This window comes from Phoca vitulina, unplaced genomic scaffold (genome assembly GCF_004348235.1).
Source record: "Phoca vitulina isolate PV1807 unplaced genomic scaffold, GSC_HSeal_1.0 scaffold64, whole genome shotgun sequence".
Lineage (NCBI taxonomy): Eukaryota > Metazoa > Chordata > Mammalia > Carnivora > Phocidae > Phoca > Phoca vitulina.
The window spans coordinates 4,495,846-4,517,568 of NW_022589767.1; the positions used below are offsets into that span (position 1 = coordinate 4,495,846).

The 21,723-nt window shown below is 40.1% G+C and overlaps 1 protein-coding gene across 4 annotated transcripts in view; it reads right to left on the reverse strand.

Annotated features, from left to right (window-relative positions):
• EPS8 (epidermal growth factor receptor pathway substrate 8) overlaps positions 1-21,723 on the reverse strand; it is a 199,053-nt gene that overhangs the window by 170,082 nt on the left and 7,248 nt on the right. For 3 of the 4 annotated variants that reach the window (XM_032391808.1, XM_032391802.1, XM_032391803.1), the window contains exon 1: positions 5,455-5,689. The exons of the other annotated variant lie outside the window; for it this stretch is intronic. The gene's annotated coding sequence lies outside the window, so the exon portion shown is untranslated. Of the gene's footprint in view, positions 1-5,454; positions 5,690-21,723 lie in introns of those variants that run through there. 4 annotated transcript variants of the gene reach the window in all.

Genomic DNA, 21,723 nt, shown 5'->3' on the forward strand with positions numbered 1-21,723 from the left:
AACTTGTCCATGAATATTTGTAGCAGCTTTGGTCATAGTTTCCAAAAACTAGAAGCAACAAAGATGTCCATCGATAAATGAATAGATACACAAACTCTGATACACCCACACAATGCAAAATTATCAAGTGATAAAAAGAAATGAGCTATCAAATCACAAGAAGACATGAACGAACCTTAAATGCATATTCATAAGTGAAAGAAGCCAGTCTGAAAAGGCTGTATGATTCCGATTATATGATGTCTGGAAAAGGCAAAACTATAGGGACAATTAAAAAAAAAAAAAATCAGTTGTTGTGGGGGAGGGGGAGAAGAGGGGAGGGTGGATTAAGGGAGTGATAAATGAAGAACGGGTTTTTTAATGTATGATGCTTTGATACTATACTAATGGATACATGAAATGACGCATTTGTCAAAACCCAGAGAACTTTACAGGACAAAGAGAGAACTTTAATGTATGCAAACTTAAAAAAAAAATCATTTAGAAGGTCAGAAGGATCCCAGGATGGAATAAAAATTGTAACAAAAGGATCTGACACTATTTTTTTTTTGAAGATTTATTTATTTAACAGAGAGAGACACAGTGAGAGAGGGAACACAAGCAGGGGGAGTGGGAGAGGGAGAAGCAGGCTTCCCGCCGAACAGGGAACAGGGAGCCCGATGTGTGGGGCTCAATCCCAGGACCCTGGGACCGTGACCTGAGCCGAAGGCAGACGCTTAACGACAGAGCCACCCAGGCACCCCTGACACTATTATTCCTGTGTGCAACTACTTCACTAAGTGGGATAGGAGAAAAAGGAATGGAATCTAAACTAAAGGCAAAAGGAACGGACATAAGAACTGTACTCTAGTTGATAAAGTTGTTTCCCACTCTCTGTAAAGAGAATATAAGTTAACAATTTCAATACTGCTCTAAGTATATAAAAGGACTGACAATTAAGTAAATGTATGACAGATGGTGGGAGCCAGATTTCTTTTCATGGTTGGAATGAGTTTACACATAAGCAAGAAGAAAAGGCCATAACGATACAAATGGTAATGGGGTAGGCAGAGTTGTAGACTCAAATTATGTTATAGACTCAAAATATGAACTCACATTTTGCTTAACATGAATAGATATGATTACATAGAGAAATATGTATAGATAGGCGTACATGCAGGGTTTGTACACATACATACGTTTCCTGCTCTGTAAATAAGAGGGTCTAGAGTCATTGACACCCCAGGGCAACAAGAACCCAGCACCCAAATCTTGGCTTCTAATACTATTTCCCAAGAAGATGAAACAGATTCTTTCCAGCTGATTCTAGGACTGGGACAGGAAATGGAAATATAAAAGATGACCCTGGAGCATCTTTTAATGCCAGAAAGTAAAGAAATGATTAAAAAAAAAACCTCACATTGACGGAGACATGTCAAAGGGACACAAGAGCCAACTGAAAGAGCTCCCAATGGCCAAAGCTGAAACAACTTGAGCAACAAAATAAAGTATTACTGGATTATAACCCAAAGTATATAATGTATATCCATGAGTACGGACCAATATAAGTAAATGACTGAGTAAATACATAAATGGGGAGAAAAGAAAAATCTGCCACGCAGAAGAATTCTAAATAATCTATATAGATACCCCACCCTCAGGGAGGAGAAGTAAAACTATCCACTCCTTAAATGTGTGCTGTGCACAGTGACTTCCTTCTAAAAGTACAGCATGGAAAGAAGAAGAGTAACTTTTCAGGGCAGAAACCTACCAAACACTAACTCGGACAGGTGATCAAGATCATTATCAACAGTGATAAATCATGTTCACAGAACGTACCTTTTATATGATGTAATAAAAACAGCATTTTACTTCTGTGATCTTCCTTTCAAAAGACTAAAAGCCATGTCTGACCATGAGAACAAAGTCACACTAACTCCAACTGAAGAGCATTCTACACAATACCTGACCAATACTCCTCACAACTGTGAAGGTCATCAAAAACAACGTCTAACAAGCTGTCACAGCCAAGAGGACCGTAAGGAGACATGACAACTAAGTGTAATGTGGTATCTAAGATGGTAGGGCCCTGAAACAGGAAAAAGGACATCAGGTAAAAACTGAGGAAAGCTAAATAAAGCGTGAATTTCAGTTAGTAATGATGTACCAATACTGCTTCATTAATCATCACAAATACTAATATAAGATGTAATAAGAGAGGAAGTTGGGTAACAGTGTATATAAGAAGTCACTGCACTATCTTTACACTTTTTCTGTAAATCTGAAACTGATCTAAAAAATAATATATATATATATTTTAAATACCGTCTAAGAATGTATCTAGAAATCACTGAAGAGGCTGTAGTGAAGCACTGAACACCTTCCCTGCATACATTAAACTTAAAATGTTGACAACTATGTTGTTACAGAATTTTCCTTAAGAAAATACTTTCAATCACTAACAGCTGCAAACAATTTCATGCAGTAATTCCCAGCAGGGATATACTATAGCTAAAGTACTTTAACTAAAATTCCACTTTTCCCCTTACATACCATTGCAGATGTCTGAACGTTTGTAACCTGTCATTAACTTAGGTTGTTCTGTGATGATCCAAATCTGTTTAACACAACCCACCAAAGCTAACTTAAATTTTATATAAATGAAATCAGTGCTAAAATACTCACCCAGCAAAACTTCAAGCATCTAAAGAGAGACCTTGAGGAAAACCATCATCTCTTATTGTGGATACTATATTCTCTTATACAAACCATGGTTTAAGTGAGCTCTTGCAAAATTAAAATAGGTAAATGAAGAAAACAGGAGAGTCAGCAGAAAAAAAAAAAGGCAGTGAGTGAACATGTATGTAGCATAACACAAGAAAAGGAAGGGTCTAGGATTTGGGGTCAAATAAAAACTGAAAGCAGGGCGCCTGGGTGGCTCAGCTGGTTAAGCGACTGCCTTTGGCTCAGGTCATGATCCTGGAGTCCCGGGATCGAGTCCCACATCGGGCTCCCTGCTCAACAGGGAGTCTGCTTCTCCCTCTGACCCTCCCCCCTCTCATGAGCTCTCTCTCTCAAATAAATAAATAAAATCTTTAAAAAAAAAAAAAAAAAACTGAAAGCAAAGAGTACAAAGCCTATGTTATAGCATAGAAAAGGACTGATAACTGAAAAGTATCAGCATAGGTAAAAAATTGAAAAGAGAAAAAATTAGAAATGAAAACAAAATGAAATATTTTCATTTGATCAGAAACAAGCAAAGTGTTCAAAATTAGACATTAGACTCCCAACAGAACAAACCAGAATAAACCATGCTGAAAAATCACCCCAAATACAACTTCAAGTATTCTCCCATCATCAATAAAAGGGTGAAAATTACTATTTATTGATATTCAATGACATTGGAAAGTGGGAAGAAAATATATTTCAAAGAGAATGTACCAAATATTGTGAACAGTGGTTATTTCAGAATAGTGGAATTAAAAGTTTTCTTGTTGGGGCGCCTGGGTGGCTCAGTCATTAAGCTTCTGCCTTCGGGCAGGTCGTGATCCCGGGGTCCTGGGATGGAGCCCCGCATCAGGCTCCCTGCTCAGCAGGAAGCCTGCTTCTCCCTCTCCCACTCCCCCTGCTTGTGTTCCCTCTCTCGCTTTGTCTCTCTCTGTCAAATAAACAAATAAAATCTTAAAAAAAAAAAAGTTTTCTTCTTTTCATTTTTTTTTTCTGCTGTGGAGTGAATGACTTGTGGAATTTTAAAAAGTATGAATTCTGCACTAAAGGCTTTCTATAAAATGTTATTACATTTGTGATACCCTTTAGTGGCAATTCTATAAAGTGTATTATTTTTCTAATTGTAAGTCAAAGTGTGAACTCATGACCAAAATTTATTCACACTAGCAACTTCAAAACTATAAGAACCTGTCCAAAAAACTCCAATTCCAAACTGAAAATCTATACTAGGTGAGAGAGGATAACATTGACTTTAATTTCAATGACCACAGGATCTACATTTACTGCACATTTGCAAAACCCAAGTCCCTTTAGAATGGTATCCTCTCAGTAGAAATAAATTAGAAGCAAAACACAACACAGCTACTTTGCTGTTTCTGTATATATCCGTGTGTGTATGGATACATATATATACACACATATATATCTATATGTATATGAATATAACTATATATATACATATACATACACATATATAAAGTCATCTGGGAATCCTAATTCTCCTATCTCCCAAAAGAATAACAAAGCCAGGGACGCCTGGGTGGCTCAGTAGGTTGGGCGTCTGCCTTCGGCTCAGGTCATGATCCCAGGATCCTAAGATCGAGTCCCGCATCGGGCTCCTTGCTCGACGGGGAGCGTGCTTCTCCCTCTGCCTGCCACTCCCTCGCTTGTACTCTCTCTCGCAAACAAATAAAATCTTAAAAAAAAAAAAAAGAATAACAAAGCCAAAATCAAGCTGTTCATATGCATCTGAAACCAAGTTTTATCTGAACTCTTAAGATATTACCTATTCCTCTTATGAGACAAAAACTGAAACCTTCAAAAGAAAAGCAGTAATACATTTCATTAAAATACATTTTGTAAAGGAGAACTCCAATTCTTAATACTCTACCGCCCTAGACGTCTCTGGTTTTCAAATCCTAATACCACAGGCGTCTTACCCCCAAAGAGATTCCAGCAGTACTACGGGTCTACGGGAAAATAAGGATTTGAGAAACAATGAAAAGGAAGAGAACAATCCGTGCAAAGATTTTTGCATACAGATAGTCCTTGAAAGGAAAGAAGAGTGACCCCAGGAGGAGCGAGCCGGGTCTTCATACGTGGGGAAATCTACTCCAAAGGCATTAATTGACAAAGACACCAGAAAGGCCATCTTCCAAAAGTAAAATGGTGAGTAAAGTGGAACAAACTAAGAACGGAAAGTCAACAGGAATCAGGAGTGACAACTATTCAAAAACAATGAGCTATCTTAATTTGAGAGGGTATGCGATGGTGGGACCTTGCCCCAAACTACCAATCTGAAAAGACCCCCCTCCATTTGAGGGTGGGGAGGGTAGCTCTCGAAATCCCAAGCCTAAAATAAGCTGTGAGAATACCGGCTCCGTAGTCGCCCCACCGACCAGATAAACGCAGGTGTGTGTGCGGAAGCTCAGGTTACCAGGAAATATCACAAGGACACGGATCTTCTCTGCCCACCCTCCCGGAGCCCCGGGTTCGGCGGGCGGCTGGGCGGCCGAAGGTCGGCACCCGCTCCGTGGCGCCCCACGACCGGGCGCACGGACGCGCTCCGGTAGCAGCGCCCCGGCACACCTGGCCCCCAACACCAGTTGAAAGCAGTCAAAGTGAATGAAAGCGGACGCGGCGCCTGGCACCGCTCCATCCAAGCACACAAAAGCGGATTTTAAAAATCGAGGCTGAGTTCAAACAGCTGGCCCCCCGGCCGGCGCCTTTCGCCCGAGGGGCTCTTACCTCGGATCCGCCCTCGGGGCCGTGGCTTTCCCCGGAGGCGCCTCGAGACGGGACGAGGCAGGAGGCGGCCAGGAGAAAGCCCCCGACCTGGACCACGCCCTTCCAATCTTCCGCGAGCCGCAAAGCCGCCGTCTGCGCCCGACTGGAGAGCAGCGATCTCCGGGGCGAGCACAGCGCCGGCCTCGCGCTGGGCAAGACCGCCGCGCCCGCCGCCGCCTGTGAAGTCTGGAGCTGCCCGCCCGCTCACCCGCTCGCCGCCAAAGCCAGCCGCGCGCCGCGCATGCCCACTACCCCTGCTAGGAGCGAGCGAGAAGGCGCGGTCCGAGCTGGCTCCACTCTCCGGGTCTTGCCGGCAGCCGAGCCGCAGAGTATCTGGTCGACCCCAGCGCGGGAGGTGTACTGGGCGGTGGGGCCGGGTGGGCGGGAGAGGGGCGGGAGAAAAGAGGTCAGGGTGCCGCGTTAAGTTATCGAGGCCATCAAAGTCGGGCCAAGGTTCCTAGCTGCGGACAGGTTTCGAGAAGTGCCCTAGCAGGACCGACTAGCAGCTGGGAGACGCGGGAGGGAGAACAGAGCGTGTGGGGAGATTCGCCCCCGGGCAAGGGTTGATGCCCCTGGCCATGGGAGCGCCCAGTTACAGCGCCCCGGGTCCTGGCGCACAACTCGTGGGCAGAAAGCTCGCCGCGCCCAACCACCCGCCAACCTTCGTCTTCCTTCTCGCGGCCCTGCCACCTATTTTCCCCCTTTTGTCGCTTTCCTCTTTTTTGTTTCTATTCATGCCATCAACTGGTGGCACCCAAGGGCCTCCGTGCGGTCCTTAGCTCCAGCCAGCAAGCCCAGACCCGCTTCGCAAGCCTGCCTGAGATCCCATTCTTCACGTAGTTCTTGCCAAGAGCCTGATGTGGTTTGAAGTAGTGGAGATTCTTTCACTGTAACCAACCTCGTAATGAGTAGCTCCATGAGTAGCTCACTGAGCCACTAAATGAGAAGCCCTGTAGTCTTCGAGCGTTATATTTTCTTACTCTTAAAACACTCATTTGTCATAGCTACGCCCCCTTCCTGTTCTAACTTCTTTAAAGGCAATTGACTCTCAGAAATCAACGAAGATAAACTTGGTTAAAACAGAGTGGACCTGCTTGCTTTCTGAGACAAGGAAAAGCACAACCGAGTCAGGGGAAACCATTATGCTAAAAGTTCAAATAGATCTTAAGTCCAGTCCCCTATCTTAAGTAGAAATCCTCTCTGCAATATTTCCATCATACCATCATCTGCTTAAACTTTTACAATGTTGGAAATCTTTATATTTATTGGTATTATATATAATCATTATTATTCAATTTTTACCTATGTCAGGAACTAAGCAATTTTTATGTATTATTTCTAATCCTTAAAATGAGATAGGCCTTTTTATCCCTATTCAACAGGGAAGTAAAGCTCAGAAGTATCATCTCTTTTGCCACAGCCAATACTGATGCCAGAATTAAAACCCAGGTCTGCTTAAAACGTCTATAATCATTTGCTTTGTGAACATCAGTTCAACTTCCCTTAACACCACTGGTGCTGATTCTGACCCCAAGGAATTACTCTCACTCTTTACAGACATTGCAGGCCTTGAAATATTTGAACCAAACTACTATCAGAATATCTAATATTTTTCTACTTTTCAAAATTTTTAGATCCTTTTATTTGTCAAATGGAATGGTGAGCCGTCATAACCACACTTTTTACCCTGCTTTGCATGTCCTTCAACTTTTCCTTTTCCTTCTTAAATTGTGCACTCAAAAGAGAACACAACACTCAAATACAGTGGGCTAAGAACTTTGTTAAAAAATGATCAGTAGCCCCTTGATCCAAGCATACCCTGTCAGTAAGGTATCCCAAACTTGTGTTAGGTTTTTCTTTTACCAAATGTATTACTTAGAGTTGAATAAAACATCCAAGTCTCTTTTACATGGACTACAATTAAACCATAGCTTCCACCTTACATAGTCTGTTTCTATAATTCTACATGTTTAAACCCAATTTTTGCCTTTGATCCATATTAAATTTCATCTTGTTTTAAGACATAATTTGAGATTTTGAAATCTTATTAGTGATCACTTTTAACTTACAGTATCTGTGAAGTTAATGAACATGGCTTCTTTGTTTCCACCTAAGTCTAATAAAATTATATAAAACAGGCTTAGAAAAGAATCTTGTAAGGGCGCCTGGGTGGCTCAGTCGGTTAAGCCTCTGCCTTCGGCTCAAGTCATGATCCCAGAGTCCAGGATCGAGCCCCACATCCGGCTCCCTGCTTGGCGGGGAGCCTGCTTCTCCCTCTCCCTCTGCCTGCCGCTCTGCCTGCTTGTACTCTCTCTCTCTCTCTCTGTCAAATAAATAAATAAATAAAATATTTTGAAAAAAATAAAAGAATCTTGTAGCCCACCACCAAAAATAGTCTCCAAGATAATAATTTATGAACCAACACTTTTCGAGATCAAGCACTTTAGTTCATGCAATCATACTATAACCAAAAAGATTTCATGAATGGTTTTCTAAATGTTTTACTGAAATGAAAATTCACTGCCTCTAGCAAGCCTAAATACACCAGTCCAAGTACCTATTAAAGAAAGGGGTGGGGGGCGCCTGGGTGGCTCAGTCGTTAAGGTCTGCCTTCGGCTCAGGTCATGATCCCAGGGTCCTGGGATGGAGCCCCGCATCGGGCTCCCTGCTCAGCGGGAAGCCTGCTTCTCCCTCTCCCTCTCCCCTTGCTTGTGTTCCCTCTCTCACTGTCTCTCTCCCTGTCAAATAAATAAAATCTAAAAAAAAAAAGGGGGGGGGGGACAAAACAAAGCAAAGCTAGTTAAACAGGATCCATTTTCAAATTAACCCATTCTGGCATCAATGATCCCCATTACCTTTTCTAAGTGCTTAGAACCAATGTTAATCTCTTTTATACTTTTGCTGAGAATTGGTCAAACTTGCCTGTTTATAGTGACACCATATACAAGTGTCCCCTTTCTAAAAATCTCATTTGTTTATGTTGGTATAGGGGATGAAAATAATGCAGGACAGAACAAAGAAAGACATACGGAATGAATAGGGTCTTTCAGATGTGGAGTGAGGTTGCAAAACTTGAGGAATGGAGTAAGTCTACAGCTGGGTGTAAAGCTATATATAGAAAATGTGAAGAAATTTTAGTGGCTGAATGTATGTAATCTGAAGACTACGAGCTATACCTAAACTGCTGAGGAGTCAAATATAATCTTCAAATACCCATCCCCATTCCAATCTCCCAATCTAATGCCTGAATATCATTTAGAGACTACTGTGTGTAGCTTTATAGGCAGTCTTAAAAGCAACTAATGCAAAACATATCTGTAGATAAATTTGAAAAGGTATACAGGCATCCCTTGTTTTATTGCACTTCACTTTATTGCACTTCAAAGATACTGGGTGGGGGTTTGTTTGTTTGTTTGTTTTACAAATTGAAGGTTTGTGGCAACCTCGCATCCAGCAAGTGTATCAGCACCTTTTTTTCAATAACATTTGCTCATTTCATATCTCTGTGTGTCATTTTGGTAATCCTTGCAAAATTTAAAACTCTTTCATTATTATATTTGGCATGGTGATCTGTACTCAGCGATCTTTGATGTTCCTATTGTTATTGTTTTGAGGCTCCAGGAACTAAAAACATACACTATATCAGGTATAAAACAATGAAAAGAAGATTGGTGTAGCTATATTGATATCACACACCGTGGACTTAAGATACAAAAATATTATTGGGGATGGACAAAGTTACAACTTAATGATAAATCAATAAGGAGAAATTGATAAATCCGCCATTACGGGGGGATATTTCAACACCCTCTCACCTATTGATAAATTATTCATAATTCCATGTATATAGATAGATATGGATATATAGATGTAGATCTATAGATATACAACATTTAAAGAATGGACATTCTCAACAAACCCATAAGAAATATTTCCAAAAATTGGGGCACCTGAGCGGCTCAGTTGGTCAAGCTTCCAAATCTTGGTTTCTGCTGGGGTGGTCTCAGGGTTGTGATATCCAGCCCCTTGTCGGGCTCTGTGCTCAACAGGGAGTCGGCTTGGGATTCTCTTCCTCTCCCTCTCCCTCTGCCCCTCCCCCACTCACCCACATGCAGGCGCATACTCTCTCAAATAAATAAATCTAAAAATATATATATATATTTACATAAATTAACCAACATACTTAATATATTTCAAAGAATTTGTATTATCTAGACCAAGGGTTGAAAAACTTTTCCTGTAAAGGGTCAGATAGTAAGTACATTGGCTTTGCAGGTCTCTGTTGCAACTACTCAACTCTGCTACTGTAGCATGAAAGCTGCCATAGAAAATATGTTCATGCAATTCAGCTATCTTTTCCTGCAGGAGCGAAGATAGTAATTAAATTAATGGCCATGCCTGTTTTTCCATTAAAACTTTATCTAGGAGCACTAAATTTGAATTTTTTAAAAGATTTTTATTTATTTATTTGGAGTGAGAGAGCGTGTGCAAGAGCGGGCAGGGGGGAGGGGTGGGGGGACAGATGGATAGGGACAGATTGTGCTGAGCATTGAGCCAGACTCGGGGCTCAATCCCACCACCCCCAGATCATGACCTGAGCCGAAATCAAATCAGCAGCTTAACCAGTTGAGCCACCCAGGTGCCCCAGATTTTGAATTTTCTGTAATTTTCACCCACCTCAAAGTATTATCCCTCTTTCGTGTTTTTTAACCAGTTAAAATGAGTCAACCATTCTTAGTTCACTAGTGTAGAAAAACAGGTGGCAGGCTGGGTTTGTTGATCAGTGATTTAGACCCTGTAATCTCTACTAAAGTCTCCCAATAGATTTAGAAATTAATAGACTAATTTTTTGAAGATTTAAGTTTAACTTAAAATCTATATAACAGCGCATTTTAATTTCTAAAGGTAAACTTAAATAAACGGGATTTTAAAATAGACTTCTAAATAACTCATGGATCCAAGAAGAAATCAAGAATGAAAATTTAAAAGTACTCACAATTGAATGAAAGAGAAATAAATTTTGATATATCCAGATCATGAAATATTCTGTAGTGGGGAACATGAGGAAACAGCAGGTATGTTCAGCAGCATAGATAACTCTTAGAAACATAACACTGGAGTTCACAGATTTTGTTCAAGTTGTCCTTTGACAAAGCTTACAACCAAGCAAAACTAAATGATATGTTATCTAGGAACACATATACATTTGTTTAAAACTAGCGTGTAAACAAGGGAATGTTAATTATAAAATTTAGACAGTGGTTGCCTCTGAGGGACAAGAAGGGAGATAGACCAGCAAGGCTAGCGTAGATAAATGGCAATAGTGAGTCATAGGCCTTCACCTTACTCACTGTCCTTGCTCTTCCAAGAGGAAAAGATTGTTGAATTGCATAGAGAAGGGAGGACATTAATGCAGGAAGACAGCTATAGCTGTGGAGAGTTTGAAAGAGATGAGGCAGAATGACAGCAGAAGGACAAGGCAATTGTCGATGCAAGTGATCCAGTTACTATTCTTTTATTTACCTGGACACAGGTCATCGGAATGGCTCATTCCTTATTATCCCTGACCTTTCAATGACTTATGAGCTCTGTAGATATAACACTGCTTTCTGAGCAGGACCACAGATATTCTGTCCCTAATTTTAAATGTGAATGTTTATTTTTACAGTACAATATATTTCTCCCAGAAATTCTTCTGCTTCTACAATTGAGGGAAATTTAATTTTTGAATCTGAGAGATATTGATCCATTTATTACTAACACCTGAATATTTTTTATTTTTATTTATTTTTTATTTTTTCTGAATTTTCTTTCAAATTCAAAACAGACATATCATTTGTTTTATCTTTTTGAGATCATTGTATGCTTATTCCACAGAACTGGAAATTTGCCATTCAAAAGTAGCACTTGTTTCACCATTTGCCACTTTTTCTAGTCAAACTAGGCTTTTTATTTTTCTACGTGTGTCTAAGCAGAAGAGATTCAAAAACGAAAAGTAAAATAACCATGGGAAAAAGAAAAATATATAGAAAAGTAAGTAATAATCATCAATTTTAAGTTACAGTATAATCATTAAATGGAATTCTATCTTATGATTGAAAAGAATGGGATGGTAATTAACTACTAACTTGGGTGGACATCAAGATGTATGGTTGTTGGGGTGCCTGGGTGGCTCAGTCTACTGAGCATCTGACTCTTGGTTTCAGCTCAGGTCATGATCTCAGGATCCTGGGATCAAGCCCCTCGTAGGGCTCTGTGCTCAGCACAGAGTCTGCTTAAGATTCTCTCTCCCTCTCCTTTTGCCCCTCCCTCTGTTTGTGTGCACGCTCTCTCTCTCTCTCTCAAATAAATAATTTTTTTTAAAAAAGATATATAATTGTGAAGTGGGGGGGAGGCAAGTTGCAATGCCCTGTACAGTATGAATTAATTCATATAAAAAAGAATGGAAGAGAAATACAAGCCAACATTTTAATAACATTTTTATGGGGAGACAGGTGACGGTGTAGCTAGGAGTTACTTCTAGTCTTTCAGTTAACATATTTCTATAATATCTGAATTTTTAACTATGGACCTATATTATTTGGGGGCAGAGAAAATAACATAGTAATACTTTATTATCTATTGTGAATTTTGGGTGTTTCTGAATTCTTTACTTCTTCTATAACTAAACTAGATTCAGCCCTAACATATAAAATTGTGTTTTTATGTCTTTAGGTTACTGAGCTATAATAACCCTCAAGCTATTTAACAATTCCCTTTCCGTATGCTCATTGGCATTGCAAACACAGACTCTGTCTCCTTAAGTTGGCACCCAAAATTTGTTCTTCTTTGGCAGTAGAATCCTGGGGGATGGAGGGGATAAAACAAAAGAAAACTCCTATTACAAATTTAGAAGGTTTTGAAAAGCAAATTCAGATCTCTGAATAACTTTCTCACTCAGATAGCCCTGGTGCTTGAGAGAACCCAAACAACCTTAAAGATAATTTCTCTGATAAGTGTGTAAATCCAAGTCTCAGCAGGGCAAGAGCAAATATATCCCCCAGATTCCATGTCTAATTTCATCTTAAAAGACTTGGAAACACACACACATACACACACAGAGGAAAACCTCTAAAATATACTATAAAGGCTTGTTGACTTTCCAAATGCACTGCAACTTTCCTTTCCTCTAATGAACACTTGCAAATACTAAGCTTTCAAAGCATTTCCCACACTTTCTTACCACGTTAAGCAGAACATTTCTGATCTTATTAACCATAGGTATCATTGTGTGCATTCATGACTTTACAATCCCCCTTATGCAAAGTTCTTGCAACTAAGACGTTTAAATCCTATGAAGGCACTCTGAAGATACAGGTAACCTTTACAGGATCTTGCATGGGGCTTATTCCATATATTTCTAACACCCCCGGCACGGTCTGTAATTAACACATTGTTTCTGCAGAAAAGATACACAAATTAGAATAAAGTTTGTAAGTAACCTTCTATCAGTTCAGATCAGATTTGGGGCCAAACAAGTGCAATGCAAGTAAGGCTCTGTCAGCAGATGAGATTTGAAAAACAAATAAACAAATACTTATTTTTAAAAATTGGAATCTTTCAACTCAACATTGCAGATTAAGTCTTACGCACCTGTATGGGGGTGCCACAAAGGGTAACTGCATTATCTCCCTCAATAGCTATCATTTTGAGCCCTTGATGTCTGCTTCTTTAAGTCTTTCTGCCTTTTCTGGGCAGCTGGGCATCCCTCCATCCACTTAATGGCTGTGACTTCCTCTACCATCTTCTGCCCTGGTAATTTATTATTTAGTCTGCTGTGACTTAAAACAATGGGCAACCAAATTATTATAATTACGTATGAAATTCGACTAAGTAGGTTTTACATAGGGAACTCAAAAATTACTTTATGATAAGATATATAAATTTTGCTCACATTCTTGATGACACCTTTTCGACAATTACAAGGCTTTTTTGTTTTCTAATGATTATTACTTGTATTCACAGTCTTTGAGATTGTTATCCTTTAAAAATGAACTCCAACCTCTTGCTCTAAAAAAAAAAAAAAGGAAAGTTTCATTTTATAGAGGTCATCTATTTACAGGGACTGATATCTTATGAAACCATGTTATTCTTTTTTTTTTTTAAGATTTTTTTTTTTTTTTTTTTTTTATTTGAGAGAGAGAGAGCGTGAGAGAGAGAGCGCAAGAGGGGGTAGGGTTAGAGGGAGAAGCAGACTCCCCGCCAAGCAGGGAGCCCGACGTGGGACTCGATCCTGGAACTCCGGGATCATGACCTGAGCCAAAGGCAGTCGCTTAACCAACTGAGCCACCCAGGCGCCCGAAACCACGTTATTCTAATATATGCAAACATGTCATTTTGGTCATCTCAAAGTAAGCTAAGGTCTAGAGCTTATTCATTCTTGCACAAAAAATATCGAAGTATTTATAAAAACTTAAAGTACGATTGCAGGATGGTATTTCTAAGTAATCATAGTCAGTTTCCTGTCTTTGCTCAACTTGCAAATTCCTCCATTTTCTGACCCCACCCTATACTTTTATTCTCATTTATCAGTGCCCTGGTGAGCCTTCCCACAGCTCCAAAAATCAGAGCTCTTTGTCCACACAGGCCACACTTATCACTGCAATACATTGGAAACCTGGGGAGGAGTAGAGGGTCGTGACTAGAAATCAATACAGGAATGTCCATGATGCAAGGTGCCAGTAGGGAAGTAGCCAAAGCCGGCAGAAGATTACTAACAGATGCTAAGAGAATGAGGTGATGAAAAGAAGAGTGTTGAGAACAATGGGAACCCAGAAACCCAGTCACGTGACTCAAACATGAGAAAGCATCTTTAGGGCCTCTGATTCATCTTTTCAGCAAAGGTTCAAACACCTACCAAGCACAGCGATAGGCCCTGGGGATACGACAAGGAGTACAAAATGGTCCCCACCCTTGAGAGCTTGCAGTATTAGCAATTAAACAGACATAAACAGTGACCACCATATGCCATGTCATAACAGCACAATGTAATACCAAGCACTGTCTGAGCACAGAGAAATGGATGCCCAACAAAAATTGCAAAATCAGGCTGGCATCATAGAGACTTGCTCTATAGCCTTTCACTGACCACCTTCCAACTTCTTTGCTCTAGCACCCTGGCACACTTCCACCACAGTGCCTTAGCACTTGCTGTTCGCAAGCCCTGGAATGCTCTCCTTCCAGATACCTACGTGGCTCACTCTTTCACCTCATTCAGGGCTCAGCTCAAATGCTACCTCATCAGAAAAGGTTTCTCTGACCAATTACCCTATTTAAAACCTTCTAACTTGTCTCCACTTTCTATCTTCTATTCCACCAATCAATGCTCACACATTCTCTAAGACTAAAACCTATCGTTGATTCAATCGTGCATTCACTCACTCATTTACTCGCTTGCTCACTTACTTTTACTTAATAACATATAATGAAAACCCACTGTGTGCCAAGTACAGCTCATTTTATTTCCCTCTAAATTCCTCAAAGTGCCTTGACTCCTTTCTATTATCCTTGTGCCTATGTACATTCTGTGTCCACTCCCCCAGCCCCCCCACTCCAAGTTCCCTTGACAAACTGCTGCATGTTCTTCATAATTCAGATCAAATTTTCCTCATTAATTCATTCAATTCTGCTCAGGCACTGGGGATGCAGTAATAAATACAACTTACAAATCTCTGCTCTACAGAACTTACATAAGGGAAACAGACAATAAAGAATTGAACAAGATGATTTCAGACTGTGTTAAGTGCTATGAAAAAAAGGCAATGCAAGGCAATTATTGGGGGATGAAGAGAGAAACAGTGTGCATGTGTGTATGTGTGTGTTCACACTCATGCACAAGCAGGCATGTGTTGTGGGGTACGATGATCTGTACTTGGCGCACGTGGGCTTTCATTAAATGTTATTAAGTAAATAAGTAAGTGAGTAATGAAAGAGTGAGTGAATACATGATTGAATTAATGATCTGGTTTTTAATCTTAGAAAATACGTGAGCAGTAGTTGGTGGAATAGAAGGTGGGAAGTGGAGACAAGTTAGAAGGCTGGTCTTCTGTAGAGAGAAAAGTAATGAAGGCCTGAACTAAGAAAGTGGCAATAGAGAAGAAAGACCACACTTGGGACACAAGTAGATTGTCATATGATTGAATGTGGAAGAAGCCAAGGAAGGAAGAGAATTCTGACGTGAGTGTCCAGACAGGTGGTGGTGCCTTTGACTACAAGGTAAAATCGGGTCAGGTGAAAGGAGCTGCCCTAGGGAGATAATCCATTCTGTGTTGGACATCTTGGGATTGAAGTAACTTTGTAATAGGTGGAGACAACGAATATTTAGTTACAAGTGTAGAACTATGAGTGAAGTCAAGGCAGAGGGCCGGTTTGGAATAGCACGGATGCCTTCCTCTTTAGGAAAATGTATGAGAGTAAGAAGGCAAATTTTAAGGATAATTTAAGAGGTCAAGAGGCAGAGAGAGGCAAAGGAGTTTCCACTGAAAACAGAGAAGCAGGTAATAGAGTGAAAGAGGACAATTAGGAGATGAGCCCATGGGAAGGAAGGAAAGAGGGAGGGATGGAAGGAAGCTTGGAAAGAGAGACTTGGTTAACAATAATACTCCAAAAGTATCAAGAAAGATAATGATACCTAAGACCTCAGATTTATTTTATTAAGGAATTATAACATGGCAGGGACCATGTTTAGCAGCTTGCATGGCTTGGTACCTTCAATTCTCACAACACCCTTGTGCAGTAGAGATTATGATCATTATTCCCGCTTTCTGGATGAGAAAATGAAGCAGAGAGAAGTGAACTCGCTGCCCAGGCTTACACAGGAAGCAAGTGACAAAAGCAAGATTTAAAGTTCAGCCATCCTGCTCCAAAGCCCACGTTCGCACAGATGGAGGAGGGGGCTTAATGAGCGCACTCTGTGAGGCCAGTTTCCAAACAGTGGCAGCTCTAGGTCCTGGGGAGGTAAAAGGAAGGTGAGGAAGTGGAGAGAACAAATGCAGACAGACTGCAGTCTGCAAGACGCTTAGCTGGGAAGCGGGATGGAGTAAGAGCTAGAAGGGAACACAGGAGCGGCAGAAGCTGTTTGTGCTTAATGAGCAAGTCTGGAGCATGTGGACTTGATAGATTCTGTTTCCATCACACTCCAGAATTGCTAGAAGAAAAATGAGGGGGTTGGAAGGAAAGACATTCCGGTTACTTCCAGCCCTGATTCTACCCCCTCCACAACTCGGAGAGTCTCCCTCAGTGCAGCCAGATGGAAGCTTTCACTCAATAAAATCAGTTGGAAAAATAATCTCATACACTTAGAAAGACGGATTTAAATAGAAACCTAAGTGCCTATTTATTCTAGTTTCCTTATAAGTCACGAGATTTTAATTTTTTCCCACCCTGGTCTGTGACACAGCTGGTCCTGATGCGAGAGACCTGAAGTTTTTGCTGTCTTTGGATTTGGCCTGATGACATATTTTTTGCTTTCTTTTCTAAGCTCAGGAAAAAAGGAGTTGAGGCCATCTGGGTTCATATTCTTTTCCTCCATTGCCTTTCATTTTTGTGATCTACACTTCCTTCCACAGGAAAAACTCAAGTGCAGGAAGTTATAGAAAAGCCATATTGTTTCTTTCACAATATGTCCTAATGTCATCATGAAGTGTGGTTTCCTGTCATTCCCTCTCTACTATATCGCTTGAAACACCTCAGCTCTTCTCCTAACTTCCCCTTTCCTTCTCCTCCTGTACCTGACTGCAGTGGACATATGCCGATTCCAGAAATTATACTAGCGCTTCATTTTGTCTCTACCCTCATTTGCACAAAGCCCTTTCTCGGCACACATCCTTCAATTACGCATATTCCTATTTGTTTCATATCTCTGTACAACCTTTCTATCTCTAGTTGCTCCTGGCCCTATCCACACAATGTCCATTTTCCATTATCCACCAGTAGGGCTGTAAGATGGGGGAGAGATTGGCTGTAAAAAAATAGAGAACTCATTTCTTTTTTGGCTCTCCGATGTGTTTTCACACTTACCAAAATTGGTATATACCCCACTTTTGGAAAAATCACAACACTTCAAACAAAGTAAAGCTATCCTTGGAAGACATGTCTCAAAAGGAATTAGGAAGCTGTCCACTTAGCAAATCTTTGCTCCTTCCTCATTTCTATTCTGGGCAGCCCTCCATACAATGGATGAACAGCGTTATCTCCTAAACAAATGCAAATCATCTTCCTAGAGAGATCTGTATTTTCTCCTCTAAAATATGGTATCTTTCTAGCTCACAATTCCCTGGAGCAAGGTGATAATTAAAGTGTTTCAGGTTCAAAGGCGTTCTCTCTAAAATTCCTGATGAGCTAGCTTCAGATGGGACTGAGGGTAAACAGAAGTGGCAATGATATCATAAGTGAATCAGGTTATAATGTTAATAGGAAGTTGAAAATAAGAAGTGTCTGTCTAGTATCGGTGATCGACTCTATTCACATTTTCCCTGACACATGTGAATCTAAATCCCATCATCTGCGATAGTATTTTGGCAGGCTTATGCACCTAGCAAAGATGAATGGAAAACAGATAAAGAATCTGTCAGTACCGTAGGCTGTCCCATGATAGCACCTCATTATAAAGAGACCTACAACATTTTGTGACAAGCAGGCAATACTTTTCTAGATATCGCAGAATTCTTCATAGCTCTGAAGCCAAATAATGATTTGCACTCTTTTTTTTTAATTTTTTTTTTTTGAAGATTTTATTTATTTATTTGACAGAGAGAGACACAGTGAGAGAGGGAACACAAGCAGGGGGAGTGGGAGAGGGAGAAGCATGCTTCCCGCAGAGCAGGGAACCCGATGCAGGGCTCGATCCCAGGATGCTGGGATCACGACCTGAGCCAAAGGCAGACGCTTAACGACCGAGCCACCCAGGCGCCCCTGATTTGCACTCTTTATCTTTACAGGCTATGTTTTGTTAACTGTAAAATATTTTAGAGTAGTCGGCAATAATCTGGGGCAACCCAAGTACTTTTTTATACAGTAAGCAACATTTTCAAATATTGACAACTCTGATGATTCTAAACCAATTTAATCAGCTTGATCAGGCAAGTGTTCCTTCATTTTACTCTTGGTAAAAAAAATTTTTTTACATTATTTGATACAATAAAAAATAATTCCTTTATTCTATTTTTCCTTATTTCTGATTTTTCTTGATTAAAAGAAAAAAAAAGCACAAATCGAGTGTTAAACCAGGAAAATGTTATGTTGGCTGGGAATATGGAACTTTTTAGGTTAAAACAATTAAGTGGTAAATAACCAATGCAGATGCTTTCTGTCTATTAAAATGTTATGTCTATTTTTAAAAGGCTAAAAAGGAAACCTAGAATATGTGCTTTATGCCCACCAATAATGAGGATTCATCTGTATGTGAGATTCATCTGTGAAAGGAACAATTTCCCCTAAATGTGTTTCTGCATGGATCCATTTCCTATATTCCTGGGACACAACAATTTCTGACAAGACCCATCTCCTAGAGCTTCTGATGCTCTGTCATATTGGGCAGTGGGAAGAAGCTTCTCTTTGCTTTCTCTAGGGGAAAAGGCAAGCACAGCTCCCCTCTGTTCTCTAGTGACTTACTGTCCTTCCCCATTCTTAGCTCCCGGGGGTCCTGCCAATTGGTTTTAATCCAATTCCAACTTTTTCACTGCGTTCTTGAACAGGCAACCTACATTTTTATAACTTGTTTCTCTTGTTTTACGAAACATGAGATAAAAGATCGTCATAAAATACTGACTTTCAAACACCTAAATGGCCTTGGCCATGCTTTTATCCGCAGAGTCTAGGAGAGTCCTGTGGTACCAAGACCGTTTAGAAGATAGAATCTTATTTCTGAAATGGATTTGGACCATGTGCCGTACATATAAGAAAGTTGTGTTTTCCCGCTGCAGTGGAAAACATCTGTTTTGCTCATGGATTTGACTCTACTTGCCAGAATAACTTTCCAGATGTTTTAAAACTCTAAACAACTGCAGACTTTCTGATCAGCCCTGGTCCAAAAATTGATCTACTAAGAAAACTTGTGGGTCTGTGACATAAATGAAAACAAAAATATTTCTCTTAACCGCTCCATAAAACCCAAATATTTTGGATATGGCCTCAGATTAATGACATTCTATAGATTTTTTTCCTAAGACATGTACACAGGCATTTATCCACATAATCTCTTTGAAGGGATTATAGTGTGAATAGAAAATTATTTCCATTTTTCTCAATGCAACTAATTGTTACTGCTAGACTATGCGCCTTTGTCATTTCCCCAGCTTTTCTGTTGACTTTGCGTAAATGATATCCTGGTAAGATATGAATATGTCCAGCATATATTTGATGTGCATTTCCTTAAGGGCTCCTAATGCATGAAAAGTATTTTATATACTATTCAGACTTCTTCAGCTTTTACCCTGGCCATTTCTTTCTAGTTAGCCTCCAGCTATGTTTTGTTAGTGTGATTTGTTTGTTTAATATTTGCATAATTTAAATAGACTATTTTTATCCTATTCTTCTATGATCAACTGTCTAACAATACTCCTTTTTTCTGCCTCATTATACCTACTGACTTCACTCTGGGCTATTTTTCCTAACCATGTTTGAATCTAAATCCTCTATGTTTTAGTTTCATTTATGAGTTCTACTCAACTTTTTCCCTTCCTTCTTTACAAAATTCTCCAGGAGGTGATACTCTCATGTCCACTACAATCCAGAAATGCAAATGTTTTAAAAGGAAATTCCAAATAAAACAGAACAAATCTATTGTGTATTGAAATTCAGTATGCATTTCCCTTTATAAAGATTTGCTAACCTTTTATATGTTTCTTTATTTCATGTTATACATAAGTTTCCAAACATCGAGAATCTGTTTTGGGTATCTTTTACTTTTTTAAAGATTTCATTTATTTTTGAGGGGAGGGAGAAAGAGAGAATGAGCATGAGCGGGGGAGGGCGGCAGAGGGAGAAGCAGGCTCCCCGCTGAGCAGGAAGCCAGACACAGGCTCCATCCCAGGACCCTGAGACCATGAGCCGAAGGCTCAGTATCTTTTAAACACTAAAGTTAATCAGTCATTTCTAATTAACACTTTTTTTTTAAGATTTTATTTATTTATTTGACAGAGAGAGACACAGTGAGAGAGGGAACACAAGCAGGAGGAGTGCGAGAGGGAGAAGCGGGCTTCCTGCTGAGAGGGGAGCCTGACGCGGGGCTCGATCCCAGGACCCTGGGATCATGACCTGAGCCGAAGGCAGACGCTTAACGACTGAGCCACCCAGGCGCCCCCTAATTAACACTTTTAAAATTCATCCCCTAGATGTAGGCTTCATCTTGTTCACCTTTGTATGACCAGTGCCTAAAGAACAGCTGGTAGGCATGAAATTACCATTGGTCAAATAAGTCTAACATTTCTGGAGGGGAGATGGGGGCGGTATTATGTCCAGAGCACTATGCTAAGTAATTTTACATATATATATATGTATATGTGTATATATATATATATATACATATATATATATATAAAATACACACACGCACCCCGTATATATTTCATGTAATCTTCTCAAAATTCTGTGAAGGAGGTATTATTATCCCCATTTTACAATCAAGGAAACAGAAACTCAGAAAGGGAGGAAGTAATTTCTCCACATTCACACAGGTAGAAAGTTGAAAATTATTAAACTCCAAAGATAGTCTCTTTGGATAACATAAAAGATAAACATGACCTAGACAAACTCCTTTCTTTCCCATTTCTCTCTATCGTGGCTGATCCTAAGGAAAACTTTAATAATAGAGTCAATCTTCAATTCTTTTCTTTCCCCTCAAGACCTAGGTTTTGGTGCCCAAAGCTTTTGATTTATCCATCCCAACCAACTCCGAAAAGCTTCTGCTGTGGACACTCCCTCCCTCACTGTGAGCCTATGTGCCTTGATCTGTTTCCCCAGCTATCTTCAGCCATACTAACGTCCGATTACCCTTCATCAAATGTGGTATCTCATTGCTTCATAATACTTGCAATTTTGAGATTGAAAACTTGCTTATTAGGTAACTATTCCTCCCTAACATTGAAAGCAAGAAGTGTCTAGAATTATCTGGTCATAATTTTATGGCCAAAATGTCACTGCAGTCGTTGTAATCAAAAGAAATGAACTTGGTGGTTGGGGCGGGGGGGGGGG